General features: G+C 36.9%; 1 long non-coding RNA gene across 1 annotated transcript; it reads left to right on the top strand.

The window, feature by feature from the left end:
- The first annotated feature begins 546 nt into the window (after positions 1-546).
- On the top strand, positions 547-1,474 carry LOC114537183. The gene is made up of 3 exons (XR_003688561.1): positions 547-603; positions 697-772; positions 1,425-1,474. It is a non-coding gene; the product is annotated as an uncharacterized LOC114537183 (long non-coding RNA).
- The last annotated feature ends 9,021 nt before the right edge of the window (positions 1,475-10,495 follow it).

The raw sequence follows: 10,495 nt of genomic DNA, 5'->3' as shown, positions 1-10,495 counted from the left end.
TGTCCAGTGATTTTTTGCTTAAAGTCAAGAAGGCTCGCAATGCTGGTTTTCGTTCACCACTTGTGGAAATTTTGTATGTAGTTTTAGGTGCGTTTTCTTCCGTTAATATATAACGTACATGCTTTAAACCAGCGATTAATTATGATTGGTATATTTACCAAGGTGATTATTGAAAATTCTGTATTAACCGATGCGTTTAAAAGGTAGAAATGTTACATAAGCAGAATTTAATAATACGTGTGTTGTTATATTTGTATAATTGAGCTTTCATGGACTATGCACGGTAGTTTTCTTTTATGAAATAAAATAAGTAGTCGAACAAAGTCCATTTATAACAGAAACTAGTAACAGCAACATACGTATTCGTAATCTTCCTTATGTAAACATTATTCCTATATTTTATAAAATCGTATAGTTATACACATTAAAATCACCACAAGTGTTTCTATAACTATATAGAAACGCAGGAAAAATGTTTTCTATTTCTTGCTATACTGATAATTATTGTTTATTTGATACCAACTTAGGGCCACTGATCGCCGCAACTGTTCTCGCTACCGCTGTCTGCATGATTTCGTTGCTTCGCTTCCTGGAGAATCACAAGTATATGCACCAAAAGATGTTTCTGTCAGGTTTCTTTAAAATTAAGCTATTTTATAGTACCCCGATAAACAAAATCTCGCTCTTCTTTCATAGGAATAACATGCTAAGGATGTTCAAAGGAGACAAATCATTCATTGCCAAGAAAATTAACGTGTCACAGTTCATGATTGTAAGTTGAAAAAATTGTATCATGCATGCCATAGATAATCCTGCCATAGAAAAAATTTTGATCAAGACAAGAAAATCTGAACTAACACCATTTAATTGAGTGTTAACCTGTGCCCAAGTCCATGTTGTAAAACATATCGTGAAAATCATACATCATTGGATCATAATCCAAAAAAGCCTTTTAATTTTTAAACCGTGATTATCCCGAATTCGTAACAATAAAAAAGATTACCTTTAGTTACGCTTGCAAACTTATTATTGATCACGCGTTTGAAACTTTCAAGTCTAACGATGACATGCATACACGGAATGGAATGGCTAAGTGTATATTCGCCATGATTTAATACGAAACTTTCGCCAATTTGCAAATGTAAAGAAGTCAACTTCGCGTCTGGTCTTCGCCGGGTTTGTGCGAATTTAAATGAACGCTGTAGATGAAAATTATAAAGAAAACATTAAATACTACAAAAGACACGGCATAATGAAATGAAAAGGAATTACGAAGGATTTATTCCGCTGGTTTACTTTACTGCAGGAAAGCAGTTTGAAAACGATATTGAATTCGCTGTACATACCTGAAATCTGCATCTTTTCGAATAGTCTTATTCCTTTTCCGTGATTTAAATTACTTGGCATCAATTTTGTCCTTGTAGGGTAAAGGGCTGCGATACAGCAGCTATCATATTGCATACTTCTTGTGCGGTAAGTGTTTTTTCCTTATTTAAGCTTAATTGAATGAATAGATTATTCTAGTCAGCGTTAAGGGCCAGATTGTTTTGTTGCATGTTTAAACCAAAATGATCAACAACACCATTTCTATGGATATTTTGGATATTTAAGATCAAAGACTAGTGCCAAGGCCTATTTAGCGCAGTAGCCCCCAAACAATTGGCAACCAAAGGCTGAATTTCGACTTGCGAAAAATGGTTCACAAGCGAAAAATTTGGATATTTTCTATTGAAATGAAGGGAGTCTCAGGTTGAACTAATTTATTTATTTCTGTCAAAATTCAAAAGAAAATATACAACTGAATAATTCGCTAGTACACCATGTTTCTGCAAGTGGAAATCCACCCTAACTGACTATCAACTGATATCTCCTTCTAACTTAGGTTCACTATGGTCGATTTATAGGCCACACTCGCTCCTATAGGCCGAAAGAATCAACCCACCGTTACATTACCTGACTACGCGATCGCTCGTATGAGGGGGATATGTTATTTGATGCCCCTAACTTTGGTGTTTTATGTTTAGGGTATTTCCTAGTTATGTCGCTTTTATTTGTCTTGTGTACAAGTTTGCGTCTGTTGCCATATCCAGAAGTTCAACACTGGCTTGTAAGTTTTCTCTCAGGAACTGGGTAGGTCAAGCAATTTGTTCATATTTCATGTATTAAAGCACTCATGCGTTATCGTATTACATGCACAAGTTGATAATCAAGGAACGAGAAGTTCAATGCAGTGTTGAACTTCGAATTCCTTGTTTAGGAACGAGTGCATGTAAAAACCGATAACGCACGAACAAAGAAAGTGTTTTAAGACTTTTATAAATACACACAAAGTCTGTAAAAAATGAATTTTTGTTTGTTTCCTTAATTGCCGCCATTTTGCCAGTGCAATGAAATCAATTTGATAACGGCACTGCCGTAACATTGTTGCTATATAAAATTCACTCACGTGGTTCAAATCGACCAATCAGAACGTAAGTTCAATACAAAAGTACAAAAAACAATATATATATATAGCAACATATATATATATATATATATATATATATATATATATATATATATATTTGTGAATTTTATATAGCAACAGTGTTACGACAGTGCAGCCCCGTCACGAGCTATGACAGTTCTTTATCTACTCTTCCAGTGTAGTCATCGGTATGGCAATAATCACTCGTCTGTCCTTGCCTATCACTTCGATGACGATATTTCGTGATCACAACTACTCAAAACACGTCATATCAATCAATAACAGGTACGGCGTGATTTAGTTCGATTTACCAAATCGAATAACAACCAGGTGAACTCGCGTTCATATTTTAGCCAATCAGAGCTAAGAAGGTTTGTCGAAATAGAAATCAAAATGTTGTATTTATTAACTTATATCCTTCGTTATTCTTTATGGAACCAGTCTAAATTTTGTGATTACGTTTATTCATATGAACTTTAGTTCTGACATTTGAGACCGAAACAAAGTATGTTTCAAGAGATATTTTAAAAGTTGTCTCAACCGAGAAATGGATGCTTTTTGACAACCAGTGACTAGTCCAAGTCTTCTCCCGACATTTCAGTTCACCTGGAACTTTTATTGCATAACAACACCTCAGTTTCTATTTTTTGTGCCTCGTCTTCACACACTTCATTCTAAATCGCTATGAGAGAACAATTAAAGTGCAACGAGTAAAATATTTTATCGAGCCAGTATTCCTACTGAGAGAGACTGGGGAGTGATCCCGTTTGGGTAGGAAAATTTTCAAAATTCTATAGAAAAATGGATTTTTCTCAGAATTTTGTTGCAAACATTTACATGATTTTGCAAAATCATAGGCCGTAAAGACTTCGCCCACTCATTGCAAAAACTAACTCGGAAGCTCGCTGCGAGTTATTTCGTCAATCACAATGCTTGACGAGCTTGCGAGTGGGTTTGAGCGAAAAGAACTATAAGGCTTGGTTTCCACTTGCAGATAATGATGTAAAATACGCATAAGTGCTGCCTCTCAAGTGAATTTTTTTCTTTTTCCAGAAACGTCTATTTGGTGTTCTCGTACTTCTGGTTTTTCCTGGGGCTTCCTCAGGCATTCATGTCTGCCATTTATCGGGTGTTGAAGTTAATGTGCCTCGGCGCTGTGATGTTGCCAATAATTAATCACAGCGTAATGCCAGATGGCTTTCAACAGTTTGATCAAGGTAAGGTAAAGGCCAGGGTTCGTAACGCATGCTTAATGTCGGTTGTAGTAATATATTTAAATACAGTATTTATAATTACTTTTATATAATTGCTTTATTTATAATATTGTGGCTGTGTTACTCTGAGTTACCAACCGGACAAGCTGGAAAATGAGCTTGACCATGGTGGAAATCAGACAAGATACCTTTGAACTACTAGGTCGAGACGGCTCTAATAGAAAAACCAAAGTCGCGAGTTAGAAACCCTCTTGCTATTAGGGCTTATTTTGCACGTACGTAAATACGCACGTACTGTAAAAGTTTAAAATTATTTACTGAATCAGTGGCGGATCTAGGGGTTTGCAGAATGGATTACTACAGATTAAAATCGCAATCGCATTGGCATATTTTAATGTAAAAATATTCTTTTCAAATCTATAATCAATAGCGCTGTTACAGGTATGTGTCTAACAACTTAGAAGGTTTTAAACTTTTATGTGCGTGTACGTACGTGCAAAAAACGCGACAGTAGAAAGCAGCTTTTATATCAACAACTTATATCATTTCCTTCAAGGTTTTATTTCCTATATTTGTTATCTTCATGTTCAAACAGCGTACAGAAATCCAATTCTTCGCCTTTTCTGTCAAATCTTGCATGATCATGCAACACGTAAGTGCTACAACGCGTTAAAACGAATGAACCAGGGGTGAGCTCCGCGTGTTAAGTGCGTTTCTCACAAACTTCATTAAATAGTTTGGAAACAAGGCTGGGGCGTGGGTGAACGAATATAATGAAACAATACCAAAATCCCTCGAGACGCGTGTTTTTCCCCGTTTAGGCTGTTTGTTTTATATTACTATGCACTTTACTATTGTAGCGTGACTCTCGTGCATTCTCGAGGTTAGAACACACGGTTCAATAACGAAATGTATTGCAAAGTTTTTTAAAATACCTTGAACTTTTCATACATTCAAAATCCGCAACCATGCATGATATAGGCACTTAAATGTACCTTCCCGCTAATTTTGATGACAAAAAAGCATTGTAAGAATACAGTCACCAGAGAATAGTAAAAACTGTCTGTAAATTTTTTTGTTTCAGAAAATCAGTCGGGAAACACGCACTTGTTAGGTATGTATAGGAGTAATATATAAATATATCAAAACTCCCATAAATTACGAAAATAACATGTGCATGCATTGGCATGTAGTCTGCATCAGTGAACTGTAAATAATAACTGGAACGATACGTTCTCATTGTTTCTTTCCAGCACTTTGCAAAAAAGGAAAAAGGTTCCGGCCAACTTTGCACGCAGATATTTTTCACGCTTCTTATTTGCTACCAAACCAGCTCATCCGTTTTGCTCAGTTTAAAATGCTCTTTCTAGCTGCACTAACAAGGGGGGAATTTCGTTTTAGACCAATCAGAAAGTTTGTTTACATTTTCAGTAACCTAATAAGGATGCCTAGACTTTGATAAAAAGTACAATATGTACCATTTTACATGAAGTATTGAAAATTGAGGAATTCCGATTGGCTTTGCCTTAAAACGTAAACAAATGTAAACAAATAGGGTGATTAGTTTCAAACGAAATTCCTCCTTACTAGCTGCATTAATGAATATTTCTAGTCTTAATTTTAGTTCAATTGGGGAATGGTCTATTATCCAAGTAGCTCAATAGAACCTGCATGAAGTTAGTCTTTTCAATTTCATCTGCATGGTCGGGTTTAAACAGGGAGCCTTCAACTAATCTAAAACTACCCAAGTATAATAGATTATTAACACGAAACCTAACCTGTTTACAATTGATTACTGTGTATTGCAGGGCGAAACACGGAACAGAAATGGATATTCTCAGCTCAAGCTCGCACGAGGTGGTTCCTTGCCCTTACCCTAGCCCGCAACCCACAACTTGCATCTGAACGCAGACCAGATATTCGTGACCCCAGGCCGCGGCTGACCGAATATGGTGGCAGGCATTCTGATGTCCTTATTGAAGTTCATCAATATGGCTCTGACAATGTTGGACTTATTCAAGATAATTAGATGATTGACAATAAGATAATTCTTGAACATACGAGAAATTTTGCATATATATTTTCAGTATTTTAACAAAACCACTACCATTACACAATGGAACACAATTAAATCTAATTTATCTCAGCCAAAGGCATGGGGCCAATTGTACAAAGGCTGGATGGCGCGAAAAGTTGTGAAACCGAAGATTTTAGCTAAGAATTAATAAAGAGAGTCTCCAATATATAAATACTAAGATTTAATAAAAGTTTTTACCGAACAACAGGGATTTTGGAACGTGAAAAATCACTATCCGGTGAATAGCGCTATCCAGCTTTCGTACGACTGGCCTCTGGGCGTTTTGAGTGAGTTAAGAATCGCGTTCACATGATTGGCTAATTGAAGGTTAGTTCGTTCGATACTTGATTGCTACATACGCAATTTCTAGCAAACTACAGTACATAGAATTAAGCTGGTTTATTTTCAATTTTAAAAGATCTCTAATCAGTATCATTGATATGGTGATATAACATTGACATAACGGCGATAATTCTTGATTATTTTCATAAAAAACAAGGTAAATACATTAGTTGTCATTTTGTTACACAGCGGTCTCCACAATATGCGATTGCTCGTGAACAGGGTTGTCTTGAGACTCTCCACTTTCTTCATGGTCGATTTTAATCAATTTAAAAACGAAAATGTTTTTTTTGGATCCACAAACTCTCAATGTATGACCAAGTTGCTCGTTCATTGACATACAACTAGAGTATCTCCGATCCGCATGGTGATCAGCATAAATCATGTCAAAAACGAAGGGTACCAGGATAGCAACAATGGTGCTGATTGCTTGGAGACTTCCGGAAAGTCCAGTTTCTTGAACCAGAATCATGACAATGAACATGATCCAAGCGTAAATACCAACGATGACGACTCTTCTGAAGAAACAAAATAGGAGATGGTCCAAAGGAAGGACAATTTTGCTAACTTCTTTAAAAAGTTCTCTCGAGATCATTGCTTCGCCAGTTGTGTCAAATTTGATAGCGAGTGTTTTTTCCGCGGCATTGTTGTTTACATCCTGTGAACTGCTTCCACTTTCTTGATAGCCGTTACCATCTGCAAAACGATAATAGTTACTTTAGGAATTATGAAAACCAGAGGACCCCCTCCCTACACTGGTAAAATCTTGGTCTCCTCCTGAGAAAATGAGATGAGTCATTGTTATGACGTCAATAATGCAAACAATCTGTATGTATTTAATCTCATCAAAATTGTACATCAACAATGCTAGAACATCCTGCACAGAATGTTTAGCACAAACCTTGCACAAATCTTCTGCCCCCTTCGTTGTTGGGTTCACCAGTACTCTCATCTGGTCGACCATTTTCCCAACCATTCCTCCTACGGATTGCATTTCCACCATGATTGACCTCATTTGAAACAGGACTGGTTGTCAACGATGTGTCGTTGTTTAAACTGGTTTCTCCAGTGCTTTGGGTGGGGACATTACTGCTATCTTCTTCGTCAGCACCAAACGACTTAATTTTTTGCTTGCCGACGTCAATGATTAATCTTTTTAGCTGAAGACATTGCGCTTCAACCGAGAACTTCCAGTTTTTCGAAAAAAAGACAATCAGAGTAACAACGGGAGCAACAAAAGGACTAAAGAACTCACCATTCAGAATCACACCAACGATAATGGAAAGAACGAATATGAGCAACGAAACCATTAAGAATACGATGGCGATTAAAGTAAATAATCTTAAAACAATCGCGCCAGAATTTTTAAATATTTTGAAAGGACTTTGTTCAACACGGCGATGAGGAAAGACAAAACCCCAAAAAAAATGAAATATGAAAAAAAGGAAATTCTTTGCGACGAGCAATGGGAAAACCAGCGTAAAATAGATAAGGGTCGAAATGCAAACAAAAGAACTTTTAAAAAAATCGAACAAGTTTTCAATGCACCAGTAGTTTTGATGCCAAGTAGCGGTGTTTTTGCTGAGTAAACGTATGTAATTAAAAGGAAGAAAGAAAGGTTCTGAGAAAGAAGAGATGAGTTTTGCTCCAAAACGTGGCTTCAATTCATTGTCCGTCATATCAAACTTCATGTGTAAACAGAAAAAAAAAGCCCATATAGCGAAGAAAATTTTCAACAGCCAAATCCCCAAAAAATCGGTTAAGAGCAATACTACCAACGTAACCCCTACGAAAGCATATCGTCTGAACAAAGATTTGGTTGGTCCCTGACCTTCAAAAAATATCATCGACGCGATGGAAATAAGAGACATATGACTGAATGAAGTTTCATAAAAGTCTTTGTATTTGTAGGTTATTATGTACTCCAGTAAGAAAGGTAACGTCATTGAAGAGAATATTACCACTCCAACTATTAAACCTGGGAGAGCCCATCGAAGTACAATAGAAGAATAATCTCCGCAGATTGACAACTTCCCATCACCTAATATTCCACAACATTTAAACTGAACGTGTCCTTTTTTGTCGTCGTACGGACGACAAAGTTTGTAGTACCTGTCCTTGTCTTTATCTTCCATGTGTATAAACATCTTATTCAAAAGAAAGTCAAAAACTAGGTCTGACCCCTCTTTCCCAGAAGGTAAACAACCAGTAGGTTCCTCCGTCACTTCCATAGAGACTTCTTCCATTCCGACTTCTAATGGAAAAGTATAAATCGCCGAAGCGAACATAGAGTCAGCGCGAGAGATCAACGACATTAAGGTCCGACCAATTTCGTTCGCCCACACCCACTTCATTTCTGGGAAAACTCGAGTTCTGTTCGCAGACGAAACGGTCATTGTTATTTTAATCGTGTTTATGGCAGATCTCCGCATCAAATGTAGCACGTCGGCCAATTTTTTTTCATCAAACTGAACATTCTTGCAAGAAGTTGAACTGACATTCCTTTCACTCATTTTATCGTCTACCAAATTTCTAGAAGCCACTGTTGCTGTTAACAGTTGCAAAAACACGAGACAAACCAAGAGGTTTGATAAAGACATCTTGAAACAGGATTCGAATCTACACGTGTCAAAATAATGCGTCAGTCAAAACTTCCATTTGACGGAGTTTTCTACTCAGAACGAAATTTTCCTTTCATTCTGTGAGCTCCAAAAGGCGGTTTTCCAGGAGGCAAAATTTTTCGTTCTAACGAAATGTATCGCTTAGCTTGATTTTATTTTTAATTGGAATCAACGAAATCCGCTAAGGTCGAATTCGCACAGTTGAAAAAACAATCAGACGAAAAATTTAGTTCAATCAAAAATTCTGCCTAGTGGAAAACCGCTCTTATGCAAAGCTAATAGTTGAAACAAGACGCCTGTTCTGGCGTTAACTCCGGCGTGCCGCGCACGTGCCAGTCTTCAATGTAAAGCTTCTAAACATAAACGATACAGTTCATATTCATTTAGATGGCTTTCGAACCTAAATGTTGCTCGATCGCGAAATTCAAAAGCACATCGTACTTTAAAAAGTATAGACTGCAGTTCAAATATTTAAAAATGTAAATAAACCGCATAATACGTTCACTTTGTCCAAAACTTTGGAATTCGCGCTTATATTACATTTTCAATCCTGTGCAAATTGCGACGTGTCAACGTGACCATACACGACCACATCTTGTTAAACGGCGAAATAGCAGCGATATTATTAAAATAGGACCAGAATCTCCATGTATTAAATATATTCTTACCCCAATTGAATCTAAACCTAATCGAACAGCATCAAAAGAACGGTTTATTTTTTCCTCTTGGAGGAATTGCCGTATCATGCGAGCGAAATCAAATCGCGCATCAGTAAATTAGTCAGAGATTTCGAGCTGTGCACCACAACTCTTGGGAGACAAAACTGTGACGTAGATGAATACGGTCACATGAAACGGTCACATACACTTTTCGCATGCTAGTATTTTTTGCGCCAAAACAAACTTTCAACGACGAAAAATAATAATAATGAAAAAAAAATAATAAAAGCAAAACCGAGGTGAATTTTCAACTCTGTCGCTGATAGTAGATAACCCCCCCCCCCATATATCTAGCAAAGGGTGCCGACACAATAGAATTCACGTGAACAAAAATCACGATTCACGTGGACAAAGACCATGCGTTTGCACATGGGCATGGGTCATGGATCATGTGAACAAAGAGGTCATGATTCATGTGGGCAATGCATGAGGGATGAGGTTTCCCATCACGTGAATAGGAATCATCGAACATGTGAACAGTAGGACGTAAATGGAAGCGCAGATGCATATTTGATTAGGTATTATTTTAATATGGTATAAATCTGAGTAATTATGCTACATTGAGTATTTTAATTGACAAAAGACATCGTCTAAAAAATAGTCCAAACATTTGGTTAAGTTAGTTCCTTTTTGCCTCCGGTATGAAGTTAGGAGTTGTAAGTATGGTGTATTGAATATCAGTTCGAATTCTCTTTGGGTTTTTTCGGAGGGTTTTCTAATATTTTGGTGTTCATTAACAGTGAAAACAATGAATTTCTAAAGAATTTAGTAATTGTAATGACTTGAAATTTGCATAGCATGACCAAATTGTCAGGCTGGCTACGCCACTGCCTGTAGCTTTACATGATTTTTGATTTCTTAAAATCGAGGCAACATTATCAACGGATATTGGGGAAAATTTGAAAGATGTACTCTGAGGCCTGATTTCTATTTAAGAAATAGAAAACATTTTCCGTGTTTCTATACAGTTATAGAAACACGCGTGGGAGTTTGGGAGAACGAGAAATAATCAGTGGGAAAACGAGCCCGTAGGGCGAGTTTTTCCACGTTATTTC

The sequence above is a fragment of the Dendronephthya gigantea genome, unplaced genomic scaffold, assembly GCF_004324835.1.
Source record: "Dendronephthya gigantea isolate DGI-Jeju-01 unplaced genomic scaffold, DenGig_1.0 000153F, whole genome shotgun sequence".
Taxonomy (NCBI): Eukaryota; Metazoa; Cnidaria; class Anthozoa; order Malacalcyonacea; family Nephtheidae; genus Dendronephthya; species Dendronephthya gigantea.
This window is presented reverse-complemented; position numbering and strand designations above follow the sequence as displayed.